The sequence below is a fragment of the Bufo gargarizans genome, chromosome 6, assembly GCF_014858855.1.
Source record: "Bufo gargarizans isolate SCDJY-AF-19 chromosome 6, ASM1485885v1, whole genome shotgun sequence".
NCBI classification, from domain to species: domain Eukaryota; kingdom Metazoa; phylum Chordata; class Amphibia; order Anura; family Bufonidae; genus Bufo; species Bufo gargarizans.
The window spans coordinates 371,922,137-371,942,015 of record NC_058085.1 but is presented as its reverse complement, the minus strand read 5'-3'; the positions used below and the strand labels follow the sequence as shown (position 1 = coordinate 371,942,015).

The following is a 19,879-nucleotide window of genomic DNA, read 5'->3' as shown; positions in this document are numbered from 1 at the left end:
AGCAGTATTATAGTAGTTATATTCTTGTACATAGGAGCAGTATTATAGTAGTATATTCTGTACATAGGAGCAGTATTATAGTAGTTATATTCTTGTACATAGGAGCAGTATTATAGTAGTTATATTCTTGTACATAGGAGCAGTATTATAGTAGTTATATTCTTGTACATAGTAGCAGTATTATAGTAGTTATATTCTTGTACATAGGAGCAGTATTATAGTAGTTATATTCTTGTACATAGGAGCAGTATTATAGTAGTTATATTCTTGTACATAGGAGCAGTATTATAGTAGTTATATTCTTGTACATAGGAGCAGTATTATAGTAGTTATATTCTTGTACATAGGAGCAGTATTATAGTAGTTATAGTCTTGTACATAGGAGCAGTATTATAGTAGTTATATTCTTGTACATAGGAGCAGTATTATAGTAGTTATATTCTTGTACATAGGAGCAGTATTATAGTAGTTATTAGAGACAGTATTATAGTAGTTATATTCTTGTACATAGGAGCAGTATTATAGTATTTATATTCTTGTACATAGGAGCAGTATTATAGTAGTTATAATTCTTGTACATAGGAGCAGTATTATAGTAGTTATATTCTTGTACATAGGAGCAGTATTATAGTAGTTATATTCTTGTACATAGGAGCAGTATTATAGTAGTTATATTCTTGTACATAGGAGCAGTATTATAGTAGTTTTATATTCTTGTACATAGGAGCAGTATTATAGTAGTTATATTTCTTGTACAATAGGAGTAGTTATTATAGTAGTTATATTCTTGGACATAGTATAGGAGATATTGTATAGTAGTTTATATTCTTGTACATAGAGCCGTATTATAGTAGTTATATTCTTGTACAAATAGGAGCAGTATTATAGTAGTTATATTCTTGTACATAGGAGCAGTATGATAGTAGTTTATATTCTTGTACATAGGAGCAGTATTATAGTAGTTATATTCTTGTACATAGGAGCAGTATTATAGTAGTTATATTCTTGTACATAGGAGCAGTATTATAGTAGTTATATTCTTGTACTAGGGCAGTATATATAGTTATATTCTTGTACATAGGTAGTATAGTATATACGTAGTTATCTTCTTGTACATAGGAGCAGTATTATAGTAGTTATATTCTTGTCCATAGGAGCAGTATTATAGTAGTTATATTCTTGTACACAGGAGCAGTATTATAGTAGTTATATTCTTGTACATAGGAGCAGTATTATAGTAGTTATATTCTTGTACATAGGAGCAGTATTATAGTAGTTATATTCTTGTACATAGGAGCAGTATTATAGTAGTTATATTCTGTACATAGGAGCCAGTATTTATAGTAGTTATATTCTATGTACATAGGAGCATAGTATAGTAGTTATATTCTTGTACATAGGAGCAGTATTATAGTAGTTATATTCTTGTACATAGGAGCAGTATTATAGTAGATTATATTCTTGTACATAGGAGCAGTATTATAGTATTATATTCTTGTACATAGGAGCAGTATTATAGTAGTTATATTCTTGTACATAGGAGCAGTATATAGTTATATTCTTGTACATAGGAGCAGTATTATAGTAGTTATATTCTTGTACATAGGAGCAGTATTATAGTAGATATTCTTGTACATAGGAGCAGTATTATAGTAGTTATATTCTTGTACATAGGAGCAGTATTAGTAGTTATATTCTTGTACATAGGAGCAGTATTATAGTAGTTATATTCTTGTACATAGGAGCAGTATTATAGTAGTTATATTCTTGTACATAGGAGCAGTATTATAGTAGTTATATTCTTGTACATAGGAGCAGTATTATAGTAGTTATATTCTTGTACATAGGAGCAGTATTATAGTAGTTATATTCTTGTACATAGGAGCAGTATTATAGTAGTTATATTCTTGTACATAGGAGCAGTATTATAGTAGTTATATTCTTGTACATAGGAGCAGTATTATAGTAGTTATATTCTTGTACATAGGAGCAGTATTATAGTAGTTATATTCTTGTACATAGGAGCAGTATTATAGTAGTTATATTTCTTGTACATAGGAGCAGTATTATAGTAGTATATTCTTGTACATAGGAGCAGTATTATAGTAGTTATATTCTTGTACATAGGAGCAGTATTATAGTAGTTATATTCTTGTCATAGGAGCAGTATTATAGTATATATTCTTGTACATAGGAGCAGTATTATAGTGAGGTTATATTCTTGTACATAGAGCAGTATATAGTAGTTATATCTGGCATAGAGCAGTATGATAGTAGTTCATTCCCTGTAACAGAGGCAGTATTATAGTAGTTATATTCTTGTACATAGGAGCAGTATTATAGTAGGTATATTCTGTACATAGGAAGCAGTATTATAGTAGTTATATTCTTGTACATAGGAGCAGTATTATAGTAGTTATATTCTTGTACATAGGAGCAGTATTATAGTAGTTATATTCTTGTACATAGGAGCATTATTATAGTAGTTTATATTCTTGTACATAGGAGCAGTATTATAGTAGTTATATTCTTGTACATAGGAGCAGTATTATAGTAGTTAATTCTTGTACATAGGAGCACGTATTATAGTAGTTATATTCTTGTACATAGGAGCAGTATTATAGTAGTTATATTCTTGTACATAGGAGCAGTATTATAGTAGTATATTCTTGTACATAGGAGCAGTATTATAGTAGATATATTCTTGTACATAGGAGCAGTATTATAGTAGTTATATTCTTGTACATAGAAGGCAGTATTATAGTAGTTATATTCTTGTACATAGGGAGGCAGTATTATAGTAGTTATATTCTTGTACATAGGAGCAGTATTATAGTAGTTATATTCTTGTACATAGGAGCAGTATTATAGTAGTTATGTTCTTGTACATAGGAGCAGTATTATAGTAGTTATATTCTTGTACATAGGAGCAGTATTATAGTAGTTATGTTCTTGTACATAGGAGCAGTATTATAGTAGTTATATTCTTGTACATAGGAGGCAGTATTATAGTAGTTATGTTCTTGTACATAGGAGCAGTATTATAGTAGTATATTCTTGTACATAGGAGCAGTATTATAGTAGTTATGTTCTTGTACATAGGAGCAGTATTATGTAGTTATGTTCTTGTACATAGGAGCAGTATTATAGTAGTTATGTTCTTGTACATAGGAGCAGTATTATAGTAGTTATATTCTTGTACATAGGAGCAGTATTATAGTAGTTATATTCTTGTACATAGGAGCAGTATTATAGTAGTTATGTTCTTGTACATAGGAGCAGTATTATAGTAGTTATATTCTTGTACATAGGAGCAGTATTATAGTAGTTATATTCTTCCAATCTATTTTGGTACTGTGTAGGATCCAAATTTATATGTCTAAGGCCTCTTTCACACTTGCGTTGTCCGGATCCGGCGTGTACTTCACTTGCCGGAATTACACGCCGGATCCGGAAAAACGCAAGTGTACTGAAAGCATTTGAAGACGGATCCGTCTTCAAAATGCGTTCAGTGTTACTATGGCACCCAGGACACTATTAAAGTCCTGGTTGCCATAGTAGTAGTGGGGAGCGGGGGAGCAGTATACTTACAGTCCGCGCAGCTCCCGGGGCGCTCCAGAGTAACGTCAGAGCGCTCCATGTGCATGGATGAAGTGCCATGCGATCACGTCATCCATGTGTGTGGGGCGCCCTGACGTCACTCTGGAGCGCCCCGGGAGCCGCACGGACGGTAAGTATACCGCTCCCCCGCTACACTTTACTATGGCTGCCAGGACTTTAGCGTCCCGGCAGCCATGGTAACCATTCAGAAAAAGCTAAACGTTGCATCCGGCAATACGCCGAAACGACGTTTAGCTTAAGGCCGGATCCGGATCAATGCCTTTCAATGGGCCTTAATTCCGGATCCGGCCTTGGGGCAAGTCTTCCGGATTCTTGGCCGGAGCAAAAAGCGCAGCATGCTGCGGTATTTTCTCCGGCCAAAAAACGTTCCGTTCCGGAACTGAAGACGTCCTGATGCATCCTGAACGGATTTCTCTCCATTCAGAATGCATTAGGATAAAACTGATCAGGATTCTTCCGGCATAGAGCCCCGACGGCGGAACTCTATGCCGGAAGAAAAGAACAACGCAGGTGTGAAAGAGCCCTAAGGCTACATTCACACATCAGTATTTTTCTATATCCCGAATTTCGGTCAGTTTTTTGCGGATCCGTTGTTCCTTAAAATGTTTCTGTATGTCATCCGTTTTTTGCGGATCCGCAAAAAACGGAAACATGTATAAATTTCACAAAGCAAATAAAGTTGTTTGGATTTCTTTGGAAAAAAAAAAAAGAAACAAAAAGTGAATAAGTGATTTCTGTGGGCAGGATTTAATTTCCAGGAACGGATTCCACATAAAACAGATCTGTTCCGCAAAAAACGGAACAGATCAGGAAAGAAAAAACGGACGTGTGAATGGACCCTTAGGCTGTGTTCACATCACTGTTTTATTTTCAATTCTTCTAGTCAGAACAACAGAAAAACAAAGAAAAAAAACAGGATCCTGTAATAAAAACAAAAACAAAAAAACATACTATGCATCAATTATACACATTTGGCATCCGTTTGAGCCATTTCTGTCTGAGATTCATTTTTTGAGATGAGGAAAAAAAAGTACTTAAAGGGGTATTCCCATTTCAGACAATGGGGGCATATCGCTAGGACCCACACCTACAATGAGAACAGAGCAGGGAAATGAACGGAGGTCGCGTCGTCGGTATTATGTATGTGCACCGCTTCTCATATGTACAGCGCTATGGAATGACTGGCGCGTTAATAATAATAATTGAGCATGCGCAGCCGCCCTTCATTCATTTCTATGCAGTGCAGGCCTCTTGCAGTTTGCTATCTGCGTTTTGGCGCTGGCGGTCATGAATGTCACCTCGACCTCCTGTGCTGGGTCTCTGGTGGCGTGATGATGTCATTGCGACCATCCTGCACTGTCGCACCGTCTAATACTTCTCACGCGTCGCGGTCTTCAGCCAATGAGGCTAAACGGAGGGGCACAAGCACCAATAGTTCCCGTCCCCGCAGTACAACTCCGGACCAGCACCAGACGATCCGCGGCCCAGTGGTTGGCGCCTGCTGATTTAGACAACGTATACTGATACGGATTGGGCCACGCCAGACCCTCGTCACCTTCTCCGGGTCTCTGAGCGTACGGGATGACGTATGATCTGCAAAAGGTGATTTTTCTGGACACGGTTTCTAAGAACGCGCCACGTGCTGAACGGTTTTATTCTTCTGCCGACTTACATCTAGAGCTGTTCTTCTCACGGGACGTGGCGCCTGGTGCATCACCTGAGTATCTATAGGGTTGATGCAAAGAGGTAAACTGGGCGATACTGGGAGCCCCTGCGTTACTTCCTTAGGTCGGGGGGCTTCATTCTGGCGTTTTCTGACAGACGTAATTCTAATGTCACTTATGGCGGTTGCTGATCGGCTGTTAGAAGAAGAATAAATGTCCCTTTATTCGGAGACACTGGGAATGTGGGTCACGGATTAAAATGTCACCTGCAGATGAAGGACTTAAAACCAGCCCTGATTATGTTTTTACGTCTATTGATTTCCTTTTTTACGGGTCATGGTTCCCTCCGAGCTGTCACATTGTGATCTCATTAACGTTATGCTGAGGGTAACTAAGCCCCTGTGGCCCTCAGCTGCCCCCCCCACCATGCCCGTATACAGCCGCCATGTAGCGGTATGCACATAGTACTGCATAGATGGGCTGGTATATGCTGCCCTCTAGTGTTGGCATGATGAATGCGTCACATTTCTATTTTATTAAGCCCTTTCTTAGGCCTCTTGCACACGACCGTATGGCTTTTTCAGTATTTCGCGGTCCGCAAAAAACGGATCCTCAAAAAATACCGATGACGTCCGTATGCATTCCGTATTTTGCGGAACGGTACAGCTGGCCCCTGATAGAACAGTCCTATCCTTGTCCGTTATGCGAACAATAATAGGACATGTTCCATCTTTGAAAGGAAATACGGAAACGAAAGACATACGGAGTATCTTCAGTCTTTTTTTGAGGATCTATTGGAATGAAAGGTTCCGTATACGGAATGCAAAAAAACGGAACGCAAATAAAAAAACGTTTGCGTGCAAGAGGCCTTAGGGTCCATTCACACATCCAAATGTGTTTTGCGGATCCGCAAAACACGGACAACGGCAATGTGCATTTCGCATTTTTTCTAACCGCACATCGCCGCCACTCTCATAGAAACATGCTCTATTTTTTTGTGGAACGGAAGTGCGGATCCGCAAATGCGGATGCGGACAGCACATTCCCGCCCCATTGAAAATAAATGGGTCTGCACCTGTTCCGCAAAATTGCGGAATGGATGCAGACCCATTTTGCGACGGATCCGGCATGGCCCCCAATGCAAGTCAATGGGGACGAATCCGTTTTCTCTGCCACAATAGACTTTTAATGGATGCAGACAGTTGTGTTATCAGTAACGGAAGCGTTTTTGCTGAGCCCTGCCGGATCCAGTAAAAATGCTGGTGTGAAAGAAGCCTTAGTTATATCTGTCTTGAAAAGCTGGGTGACAACCAATACTACTGTAAGGTCTGCAGATCTAATATACAGCAAACGGCTCTTTTCATCAATATATGGCTAAGGTACCGATCAATACATTCAGGATCCTGGGAAAGCTAGGTGACAGCCCTCATGGAAGCTCTTGTGACCGCCATATTGGTTGTCACCCAGCTTTCCCAGAAAGGAAAGGATGACTGGAATATAGAAGAACATGACAGAAGATATAATGTACCCTAGACCGTCTGTATGACATGTCAATCTATTACAATGGAGTGTACCTAAGAGCTAACGCTCCGTGCATATTGGGGCGCCCCTGTCCCCCCTCCTTTCTGGACTTGGTGTATAGTGGAGACAAGAAGACGCCTTCACCGGTCACATGTGATATAAGGAGATGTTGTCATGTCCAAGGTTCACCAAGGCGGCTGCAGTTTCTTCTCAGAAGGGGTAAAGTCTGATTCACTCCTGTCTGGTGAACTGAACGCAGCGGAGTAAAGACGAACGGACCTTAAAGGGGTGAGAATCATCCGTTATGTATCTGACGGTTTTATATAAATGGTTGAATCGAGGTAGAATGGAAAGTTCTGTAACTCTGCATGTACATTACTCACCATTCTCAAGCACTCGATTGCTGTCAGATCAGTGTCTGTTGGGAATGTAGTCCAGTGTGAGAACTAAACATTGCGGACTCCAGACTGATACATTGTAGCAACTGTCGGGACTGGCGATAGAATCCTGTTGTTGTCGGCCCTATGGAAGCTTTTTTTGGCTCAGATTGGATTTTCTAGATAGACTGTAACTGCAAACGTCCAGTATATAAGCGTAGAAACTCTCAGCGAGAGGTCTGTATGGCTTTTCAGCAAGCAGAGATCTTGAAAATTTTGAGGAACTGAAACACAATTAGAACATTAAAAGCTTTCACATTATACAATTATACAATGATTTATTTACACTCATTAAAGGGGTATTTCCATCGTCAGTTTTCATACTTACCTTCGTCCAGCGCGACGTTCACTTCCTGGATTCGACTGGGCTTGAGTGACGTCTTCTCCCGGCCGGGCCGCGCTTGCGCAGAAGACTGAAGTTTTTCTCCCGGCCGGGCAATGTCCTAAACGCGCACGCATGCGCCATGGTGACTTATTCCTGGCCTGTATAGTCCAGAGCCGGAGTGCGTGTTCGCGGCTCTGTACTATACTGGCCTGGAAGAAGTCATCATGGCGCATGCACAGTGGCGTGCGCGTTCAGGACATTGCGCGGCCCGGCAGGGAGAGAATCTTTAGTCTTCTGCGCAAGCGCGGCCCGGCGGGATTCGACAGGAGAGGTGGCCGTAACCAGGGGAGACGAAAGACAACATCAGGTAAGAGGGGACTTATTTTCTCAAAAAGGGTGGGAATTGGGTAATAAAATGTATTTAGAAAATACATTTAACAGTGATCATTGTGATGGGAAAACCCCTTTAACATATAAATTGTAACGACATGAAGGAGAAGCCGTAAGGTTATGGAAATGGAGGAAGTAGCAGGTGTCGCTAAGATCTGCAGATAATGAGATTTTCTAGCACCTAGCTCCAATCTGTGGCGTGTGGGAGGGGCATAAAAGGCAGATTGAAAGCAACATGTTTTAGCCACATGAAACCTAAAAAATTGGAACAAGTCTTGTGGGATGATTGTGCGATGCCTCCTGTACATTGACGTGTCAGTTATCACCACTTGTCACAAACTGAGAGGCACAGAATCCTTCAGCTGAGAGGCCTTGGTTGAGCCACATTTTTCCTATAAACGGTCGCTTATAACATTTAATATGAAGAAGGCGAGCATTAAGGCATGGTTGTGTCTGATAATGGCCGTAACGTGGCGGCGGCTTTGGAGCTGGGCAACCTTAGACACATCCCATGCCTAGCCCACGTATTCAACCTGGTGGTTCAGCGGTTTCTAAAAACATACCCCAATTTTCCTAAGCTACTGGTGAAGGTGCGCCACGTGTGTGCGCATTTCCGCAAGTCACCGACAGCTTCAGCCGTGACCTAACCCCTCGGGTGAACACCATAAAAATATAAAAACTGTCTAAAAAAAAAGCCATTTTTGTCGCTTTATATTACAAAAAGTGCAACACCAAGTGATCAAAAAGGCATATGTCCCACAAAATGGTACCAATAAAATCGTCACCTCATCCCACAAAAAATGAGCCCCTTTATAAGAAAATCATTTAAAAAAAAAACTAAAAACTATAGCTCTCAGAACATGGACACATTAAAACATTATTTTTTTGTTTCAAAAATGCTATTATTGTGTAAAACTTAAACGAATAAGAAAAACTATACATATTAGGTATTGCCACGTCCGTAACGATCTGCTCTATAAAAATGTCACATGACCTAACCCCTCAGGTGAACGCTGTAAAAATAAATAAATAAAAACTGTGCTAAAACAACCAATTTTTTGGTCACCTTGCCCCATAACGTGTTAGAATGAATGATCAAAAAATCATATGTACCCAAAAATAGTACCAATAAAACTGGCACCTTATCCCCTAGTTTCCAAAATGGGGTCACTTTTTGGGAGTTTCTACTGTAAGGGTGCATCAGGGGGGCTTCAAATGGGACATGGCATCTAAAAACCAGTCCAGCAAAATCTGTCTTCCAAAAACCGTATGGCATTCCTTTCCTTCTGCGCCCTGCCGTGTGCCCTTACATCAGTTTACGATCACACGTGGGGTGTTTCTGTAAACCGCTGAATCAGGGTAATAAATATTGAGTGTTGTTTGGCTGTTAACCCTCGATGTGTTAAAGAAAAAATGGATTACAACGGAAAATCTGCCAAAGAAGTAAAATTTAAAATTTTGATCTTAATTTTCCTTTAATTCTTGTGAAAAGCCTAAAGGTTAACAAGGTTTGTAAAATCGGTTTTGAATACCTTGAGGGGTGTAGTTTCTACAATGGGGTCATTTATGGGGGTATTTACTATGTAGGCCCCACAAAGTGACTTCAGACCTGAATCCTTAAAAAGTAGGTTTTGGCAATTTTCTTAAAAATTTTAAGTATTGCTTCTAAAATTCTAAGCCTTCTAACGTCCTAAAAAAATAAAATGACATTTACAAAATGATGCCAACATAAAGTAGACATATGGGGAATGTTAAGTAATAAATATTTTATGAGGTATCACTTTCTGTTTTAAAAGCAGAGAAATAAAAATTTTGGAAATTGCGAATTTTTAAACATTTTTGGTAAATTTGGGATTTTTTCATAAAGGTGAAATATATGGACTCAAATTTATGGCTATCATGAAGCACAATGTGTCACGAGAAAACAATCTCTGAATGGCTTGGATAAGTAAAAGTGTTCCAAAGCTATTACCACATAAAGTGAGATATGTCAGATTTGCTAAATTAGGCCTGGTCAGTAAGGGGGCAAATGGCCCAGATGTGAAGTGGTTAATTAGATTGGGGGCCTTAAGGCCTTTTAAGCAGCATCAGCATAGTGATAAAAATTTGTGGCAAGGTGACATGGTGTGGAGATGGCAGCATGAGGAGGCCACATAGTGGCACAATGACTGAGTCTGGATAAAAGACTGAGGCCACAGATTGTTTAGAAAGATGCAGATGGAAAGAAATCTGTGGAGCTGTATGACGGTCACCTGCAGATTAATGCAGCCATCAAAATCAAGTTGGGTTTGTCGGTTCCACCTCAGCTCACCTGCAGGCCCGCACCTAAAATCTTTTACTGGGTCAGCTCACCTGCAGGCCCACAACTCAAATCTTTTATAGAGTCAGCTCAGCTCACCTGCAGGCCCACAACTCAAATCTTTTAGAGGGTCAGCTCAGCTGCAGGCCCTCGCATATAATGTTTTACAGGGTCAGCTCACCCATAGGCACTCGCATATAATGTTTTACAGGGTCAGCTCACCTGCAGGCCCACAACTCAAATCTTTTATAGGGTCATCTCACCTGCAGGCCCGCAACTCATGCTGCCTTGCTTTAAAGTAGTAGCCGTAGCCGTTTATCAGGCTCCCTCTCCGAAATCGAACAATGATTCCCCGTTACCGGTGGTCACCATGTTAGGTGCATAAAAGAACATCGAAAGTTGATAGAGAAGATATCCAAATGGATGTGGACGTCACAGGGACGTGCGATCAGGCAGAAGTTATCTAGAGTCAACAAATCGGCAGCAGGGCCTCTCCTGTCTAACGTTTCCTCATCCAAAATACCCCAGTGACATTCCCTGTAATTTTGTTATTACTCGTTCCAATAACAGGGCATCTTAAGAGTCCTGTATTGTTATTTATCGTCACTACCTCCCCGAGTCGGCAGTGGGTAATTTGCTCGTCACCTGCTTGACTTCCTTGGATGTGTTAGCCGTTTCTCAGGCTCCCTCTCCGGAATCAAACTCTGATTCCCCGTTAACCGTAGTTTACAATGGTTTTGAGCTGAGAATTACATCGAAAGTTGATAGTTTTCAGCTCAAAACCATTGTAAACTACGAGTAACGGGGAATCAGTGCCATTGGCTCTAGAGTCACCAAAGCGGCATCCGGCCACCGCCCAGAATGTTTTAGGTGGTCAGATCAGCAGGCACTTAGTCCTAATGTTTTTGAGGGTCACCAGCAGGCCTTCAATCATAATTTTTAAAGGGTGTGTATGACGCCCTCCTGTATGTGATATACAGGTTGTATCGGAGTGCCTCTTCTTTGTAATTTTTGGCAGCACTTGCACTTTATATACAAGTAAATATTTAGGAAAGAATGTTTTCTATCAATTTTTCCTCTAAAATAGATTTTTTTAACCTTGGTTTTGTGCATATTATTGTCATTATGTAAAAGCGGCGTACTATTCGGACAACATAGTTCCCAGCAGCGACCTGGGAGTCCAAGATGCATCCAGACATCCTCCCCGTGCTGTTATAGAACCACTTCAGTGGTGTTACCAACAATTTCTGACATTTTCTTCAGATCAGGGGCTGCCTGGTTTAATGCTCGGGTTCTCCCATTGACCCCTATTATACTTGGGCGCTCGGTCAAGCACCCGAATATCACGATGTGTTCGGCCCGAGCCCCCGAGCACTAGGATACTCGATCAACTCTAATCAGCCAGCAGCGGATCTTGATGATTTGTGTGCCCAAGTGCATTCAACATGGCAGAACTTTCCTCGGACAACCATTAATAACCTCATTGACAGCCGACCACAATAGAGGTCCCACCTTCCCATTTGGATGGAGCAGTTAGTATCCACCTGAGGGACGCGGTTTAGGAGGACCCCCATTCTGGAGATAGGCGTAATTCCCAGCAGTAGAACCTATATTTATGGATATGACGTACATATCCCTTTAAGAGGGAACCACTCCAGCGGCTCCAGCCCTGTGCTCGTCACTTCTTTGGGTCGGCAGCGGGTGCTATGTAATCAGCAGCGGCAATATTAGGTCAGAACGTGCCCCTATATAGTACCATCCCCCGCCACTCTGCAGACTATTGCTCTGCTGGGTGTAATGTGGCGTTTGATTCCTCTGCAGTTTGCGGCAATGACCGGTTCAGCGCAGAACCTGCCATTTGGGTGACACGATAATCACCGGTGACTAGGGATGAGCGAACTCGAACTGTATAGTTCGGGTTCGTACCGAATTTTGGGGTGTCCGTGACACGGACCCGAACCCGGACATTTTCGTAAAAGTCCGGGTTCGGGTTCGGTGTTCGTCGCTTTCTTCGCGCTTTTGTGACGCTTTCTTGGCGCTTTTTGAAAGGCTGCAAAGCAGCCAATCAACAAGCGTCATACTACTTGCCCCAAGAGGCCATCACAGCCATGCCTACTATTGGCATGGCTGTGATTGGCCAGAGCACCATGTGACCCAGCCTCTATTTAAGCTGGAGTCACATAGCGCCGCCCGTCACTCTGCTCTGATTAGCGTAGGGAGAGGTTGCGGCTGCGACAGTAGGGCGAGATTAGGCAGATTAACTCCTCCAAAGGACTTGATTAACTGATCGATCTGCAGCTGTGGATCATTGAGCTGCTGATCCTCAATTGCTCACTGTTTTTAGGCTGCACAGACCGTTTGTCAGTCTCATTTTTCTGGGGTGATCGGCGGCCATTTTGTGTCTTGTGGTGCGCCAGCACAAGCTGCGACCAAGTGCATTTAACCCTCAATGGTGTGGTTGTTTTTTGGCTAAAGCCTACATCAGGGTGAAGCTGTCACACCAAGTGCATTTAACCAGCAATAGTCTGTTCATTTTTTGGCCATATACAAAATCAGGGGCAAGCTGCGCCTGTCACCAAGTGCATTTAACCCTCAATGGTGTGGTTGTTTTTTGGCTAAAGCCTACATCAGGGTGAAGCTGTCACACCAAGTGCATTTAACCAGCAATAGTCTGTTCATTTTTTGGCCATATACAAAATCAGGGGCAAGCTGCGCCTGTCACCAAGTGCATTTAACCCTCAATGGTGTGGTTGTTTTTTGGCTAAAGCCTACATCAGGGTGAAGCTGTCACACCAAGTGCATTTAACCAGCAATAGTCTGTTCATTTTTTGGCCATATCCCAGTCTAATTCTGTCACTAAATCCATACCGGTCACCCAGCGCCTAAATACTAGGCCTCAAATTTATATCCAGCTAAATCTGTCCCTAGTGCTGTAGCTGGGCGAGTTATTTAGTGTCCGTTCAAGCACATTTCTTGTTCTGGGTTGAAATACAATTCTCAATTTAGCAATTTCATAATTTAGTGGTTCCTGCTATATCAGAGCTCTTTGAAATCTATCCCAAAAAGGGTATATAATATTGAAGGTGCACATAGGGTCATTCAGAGTAACTTCACACACACCCGCTACTGTGTATTTCCAAGTCTAATTCTGTCACTAAATCCATACCGGTGACCCAGCGCCTAAATACTAGGCCTCAAATTTAATTCCCTCTAAATCTCTCGTTACCCACCGCTGTACTGTTGTTGCTGGGCAAGATATTTAGTGTCCGTCAAAGCACATTTTTTGTTCTGGGTTGAAGTACAATTCCCAATTTAGCAATTTCATAATTTAGTGGTTTCTGCTATATCAGAGCTATTTGAAATCTATCCCAAAAAGGGTATATAATATTGAAGGTGCACATAGGGTCATTCAGAATAACTTCACACACACCCGCTACTGTGTATTTCCAAGTCTAATTCTGTCACTAAACCCATACCTGTCACCCAGCGCCTAAATACTAGGCCTCAAATTTAAATCCCTCTAAATCTCTCGTTACCGTTGTCCTGTTGTAGCTGGGAAAGTTATTTAGTGCCCGTCAAAGCACATTTTTTGTTCTGGGTTGAAGTACAATTCCCAATTTAGCAATTTCATAATTTAGTGGTTCCTGCTATATCAGAGCTATTTGAAATCTATCCCAAAAAGGGTATATAATATTGAAGGTGCACATAGGGTCATTCAGAATAACTTCACACACACCCGCTACTGTGTATTTCCAAGTCTAATTCTGTCACTAAATCCATACCGGTGACCCAGCGCCTAAATACTAGGCCTCAAATTTAATTCCCTCTAAATCTCTCGTTACCCACCGCTGTACTGTTGTTGCTGGGCAAGATATTTAGTGTCCGTCAAAGCACATTTTTTGTTCTGGGTTGAAGTACAATTCCCAATTTAGCAATTTCATAATTTAGTGGTTTCTGCTATATCAGAGCTATTTGAAATCTATCCCTAAAAGGGTATATAATATTGAAGGTGCACATAGGGTCATTCAGAATAACTTCACACACACCCGCTACTGTGTATTTCCAAGTCTAATTCTGTCACTAAATCCATACCGGTGACCCAGCGCCTAAATACTAGGCCTCAAATTTAATTCCCTCTAAATCTCTCGTTACCCACCGGTGTACTGTTGTTGCTGGGCAAGATATTTAGTGTCCGTCAAAGCACATTTTTTGTTCTGGGTTGAAGTACAATTCCCAATTTAGCAATTTCATAATTTAGTGGTTTCTGCTATATCAGAGCTATTTGAAATCTATCCCTAAAAGGGTATATAATATTGAAGGTGCACATAGGGTCATTCAGAATAACTTCACACACACGCTTCTGTGCATTTCCAAGTCTAATTCTGTCACTAAATCCATACCGGTGACCCAGCGCCTAAATACTAGGCCTCAAATTTAAATCCCTCTAAATCTCTCGTTACCCACCACTGTACTGTTGTTGCTGGGCAAGATATTTAGTGTCCGTCAAAGCACATTTTTTGTTCTGGGTTGAAGTACAATTCCCAATTTAGCAATTTCATAATTTAGTGGTTTCTGCTATATCAGAGCTATTTGAAATCTATCCCTAAAAGGGTATATAATATTGAAGGTGCACATAGGGTCATTCAGAATAACTTCACACACACGCTTCTGTGCATTTCCAAGTCTAATTCTGTCACTAAATCCATACCGGTGACCCAGCGCCTAAATACTAGGCCTCAAATTTAAATCCCTCTAAATCTCTCGTTACCCACCGCTGTACTGTTGTTGCTGGGCAAGATATTTAGTGTCCGTCAAAGCACATTTTTTGTTCTGGGTTGAAGTACAATTCCCAATTTAGCAATTTCATAATTTAGTGGTTTCTGCTATATCAGAGCTATTTGAAATCTATCCCTAAAAGGGTATATAATATTGAAGGTGCACATAGGGTCATTCAGAATAACTTCACACACACGCTTCTGTGCATTTCCAAGTCTAATTCTGTCACTAAATCCATACCGGTGACCCAGCGCCTAAATACTAGGCCTCAAATTTAAATCCCTCTAAATCTCTCGTTACCCACCGCTGTACTGTTGTTGCTGGGCAAGATATTTAGTGTCCGTCAAAGCACATTTTTTGTTCTGGGTTGAAGTACAATTCCCAATTTAGCAATTTCATAATTTAGTGGTTTCTGCTATATCAGAGCTATTTGAAATCTATCCCTAAAAGGGTATATAATATTGAAGGTGCACATAGGGTCATTCAGAATAACTTCACACACACGCTTCTGTGCATTTCCAAGTCTAATTCTGTCACTAAATCCATACCGGTCACCCAGCGCCTAAATACTAGGCCTCAAATTTATATCCCGCTGAATTTGAATACAATACATTGGGCCAAATAATATATTTGTTGTTGTGGTGAACCATAACAATGAGAAAAACATCTAGTAAGGGACGCGGACGTGGACATGGTCGTGGTGGTGTTAGTGGACCCTCTGGTGCTGGGAGAGGACGTGGCCGTTCTGCCACATCCACACGTCCTAGTGTACCAACTACCTCAGGTCCCAGTAGCCGCCAGAATTTACAGCGATATATGGTGGGGCCCAATGCCGTTCTAAGGATGGTAAGGCCTGAGCAGGTACAGGCATTAGTCAATTGGGTGGCCGACAGTGGATCCAGCACGTTCACATTATCTCCCACCCAGTCTTCTGCAGAAAGCGCACAGATGGCGCCTGAAAACCAACCCCATCAGTCTGTCACATCACCCCCATGCATACCAGGGAAACTGTCTCAGCCTCAAGTTATGCAGCAGTCTCTTATGCTGTTTGAAGACTCCGCTGGCAGGGTTTCCCAAGGGCATCCACCTAGCCCTTCCCCAGCGGTGAAAGACATAGAATGCACTGACGCACAACCACTTATGTTTCCTGATGATGAGGACATGGGAATACCACCTCAGCATGTCTCTGATGATGACGAAACACAGGTGCCAACTGCTGCGTCTTTCTGCAGTGTGCAGACTGAACAGGAGGTCAGGGATCAAGACTGGGTGGAAGACGATGCAGGGGACGATGAGGTCCTAGACCCCACATGGAATGAAGGTCGTGCCACTGACTTTCACAGTTCGGAGGAAGAGGCAGTGGTGAGACCGAGCCAACAGCGTAGCAAAAGAGGGAGCAGTGGGCAAAAGCAGAACACCCGCCGCCAAGAGACTCCGCCTGCTACTGACCGCCGCCATCTGGGACCGAGCACCCCAAAGGCAGCTTCAAGGAGTTCCCTGGCATGGCACTTCTTCAAACAATGTGCTGACGACAAGACCCGAGTGGTTTGCACGCTGTGCCATCAGAGCCTGAAGCGAGGCATTAACGTTCTGAACCTGAGCACAACCTGCATGACCAGGCACCTGCATGCAAAGCATGAACTGCAGTGGAGTAAACACCTTAAAACCAAGGAAGTCACTCAGGCTCCCCCTGCTACCTCTTCTGCTGCTGCCGCCTCGGCCTATTCTGCTGCTGCCGCCTCGGCCTCTTCCTCCGCCTCTGGAGGAACGTTGGCACCTGCCGCCCAGCAAACAGGGGATGTACCACCAACACCACCACCACCACCTCCGTCACCAAGCGTCTCAACCATGTCACACGCCAGCGTTCAGCTCTCCATCTCACAAACATTTGATAGAAAGCGTAAATTCCCACCTAGCCACCCTCGATCCCTGGCCCTGAATGCCAGCATTTCTAAACTACTGGCCTATGAAATGCTGTCATTTAGGCTGGTGGACACAGACAGCTTCAAACAGCTCATGTCGCTTGCTGTCCCACAGTATGTTGTTCCCAGCCGGCACTACTTCTCCAAGAGAGCCGTGCCTTCCCTGCACAACCAAGTATCCGATAAAATCAAGTGTGCACTGCGCAACGCCATCTGTAGCAAGGTCCACCTAACCACAGATACGTGGACCAGTAAGCACGGCCAGGGACGCTATATCTCCCTAACTGCACACTGGGTAAATGTAGTGGCAGCTGGGCCCCAGGCGGAGAGCTGTTTGGCGCACGTCCTGCCGCCGCCAAGGATCGCAGGGCAACATTCTTTGCCTCCTGTTGCCACCTCCTCCTTCTCGGCTTCCTCCTCCTCTTCTTCCACCTGCTCATCCAGTCAGCCACACACCTTCACCACCAACTTCAGCACAGCCCGGGGTAAACGTCAGCAGGCCATTCTGAAACTCATATGTTTGGGGGACAGGCCCCACACCGCACAGGAGTTGTGGCGGGGTATTGAACAACAGACCGACGAGTGGTTGCTGCCGGTGAGCCTCAAGCCCGGCCTGGTGGTGTGTGATAATGGGCGAAATCTCGTTGCAGCTCTGGGACTAGCCAATTTGACGCACATCCCTTGCTTGGCGCATGTGCTGAATTTGGTGGTGCAGAAGTTCATTCACAACTACCCCGACATGTCAGAGCTGCTGCATAAAGTGCGGGCCGTCTGTTCGCGCTTCCGGCGTTCACATCCTGCCGCTGCTCGCCTGTCTGCGCTACAGCGTAACTTCGGCCTTCCCGCTCACCGCCTCATATGCGACGTGCCCACCAGGTGGAACTCCACCTTGCACATGCTGGACAGACTGTGCGAGCAGCAGCAGGCCATAGTGGAGTTTCAGCTGCAGCACGCACGGGTCAGTCGCACTACAGAACAGCACCACTTCACCACCAATGACTGGGCCTCCATGCGAGACCTGTGTGCCCTGTTGCGCTGTTTCGAGTACTCCACCAACATGGCCAGTGGCGATGACACCGTTATCAGCGTTACAATACCACTTCTATGTCTCCTTGAGAAAACACTTAGGGCGATGATGGAACAGGAGGTGGCCCAGGAGGAGGAGGAGGAGGATGAGGAAGAGGGGTCATTTTTAGCACTTTCAGGCCAGTCTCTTCGAAGTGACTCAGAGGGAGGTTTTTTGCAACAGCAGAGGCCAGGTACAAATGTGGCCAGCCAGGGCCCACTACTGGAGGACGAGGAGGACGAGGATGAGGAGGAGGTGGAGGAGGATGAAGCATGGTCACAGCGGGGTGGCACCCAACGCAGCTCGGGTCCATCACTGGTGCGTGGCTGGGGGGAAAGGCAGGACGATGACGATACGCCTCCCACAGAGGACAGCTTGTCCTTACCCCTGGGCAGCCTGGCACACATGAGCGACTACATGCTGCAGTGCCTGCGCAACGACAGCAGAGTTGCCCACATTTTAACCTGTGCGGACTACTGGGTTGCCACCCTGCTGGATCCACGCTACAAAGACAATGTGCCCACCTTACTTCCTGCACTGGAGCGTGATAGGAAGATGCGCGAGTACAAGCGCACGTTGGTAGACGCGCTACTGAGAGCATTCCCAAATGTCACAGGGGAACAAGTGGAAGCCCAAGGCCAAGGCAGAGGAGGAGCAAGAGGTCGCCAAGGCAGCTGTGTCACGGCCAGCTCCTCTGAGGGCAGGGTTAGCATGGCAGAGATGTGGAAAACTTTTGTCAACACGCCACAGCTAACTGCACCACCACCTGATACGCAACGTGTTAGCAGGAGGCAACATTTCACTAACATGGTGGAACAGTACGTGTGCACACCCCTCCACGTACTGACTGATGGTTCGGCCCCATTCAACTTCTGGGTCTCTAAATTGTCCACGTGGCCAGAGCTAGCCTTTTATGCCTTGGAGGTGCTGGCCTGCCCGGCAGCCAGCGTTTTGTCTGAACGTGTATTCAGCACGGCAGGGGGCGTCATTACAGACAAACGCAGCCGCCTGTCTACAGCCAATGTGGACAAGCTGACGTTCATAAAAATGAACCAGGCATGGATCCCACAGGACCTGTCCGTCCCTTGTCCAGATTAGACATTAACTACCTCCCCATAACCATATATTATTGGACTCCAGGGCACTTCCTCATTCAATCCTATTTTTATTTTCATTTTACCATTATATTGCGATGCTACCCAAAGTTGAATGAACCTCTCCTCTGCCTGTGTGCTAGGCCTAAATATATGCCAATGGACTGTTGCAGTGGTGGCTGACATGAAGCCTGATTCTCTGCTATGACATGCAGACTAATTCTCTGCTGACATGAAGCCAGATTGTCTGTTACGGGACCTCTCTCCTCTGCCTGTGTGCTAGGCCTAAATATATGCCAATGGACTGTTGCAGTGGTGGGTGACGTGAAGCCTCATTCTCTGCTATGACATGCAGACTGATTCTCTGCTGACATGAAGCCAGATTGTCTGTTACGGGACCTCTCTGCTCTGCCTGTGTGCTAGGCCTAAATATATGCCAATGGACTGTTGCAGTGGTGGGTGACGTGAAGCCTCATTCTCTGCTATGACATGCAGACTGATTCTCTGCTGACATGAAGCCAGATCCTCTGTTACGGGAGCTCTCTCCTCTGCCTGGGTGCTGGGCCTAAATTTATGACAATTGACTGTTGCAGTGGTGGGTGACGTGAAGCCTGATTCTCTGCTATGATATGAAGACTGATTCTCTGCTGACATGAAGCCAGATTGTCTGTTACGGGACCTTTCTCCTCTGCCTGGGTTCTGGGCCTAAATTTATGAAAATTGACTCTTACAGTGGTGGGTGACGTGAAGCCTGATTCTCTGCT

At 43.7% G+C, this 19,879-nt stretch overlaps 1 protein-coding gene across 1 annotated transcript in view; it reads left to right on the top strand.

Annotated features, from left to right (window-relative positions):
- The first annotated feature begins 7,005 nt into the window (after positions 1 to 7,005).
- Positions 7,006 to 19,879, top strand: part of LOC122941099 (xaa-Pro aminopeptidase 1-like) — a 62,405-nt gene continuing 49,531 nt past the window's right edge. Inside the window, exon 1 of the mRNA XM_044298101.1 lies at positions 7,006 to 7,094. The gene's annotated coding sequence lies outside the window, so the exon portion shown is untranslated. The remainder of the gene's footprint in view (positions 7,095 to 19,879) is intronic.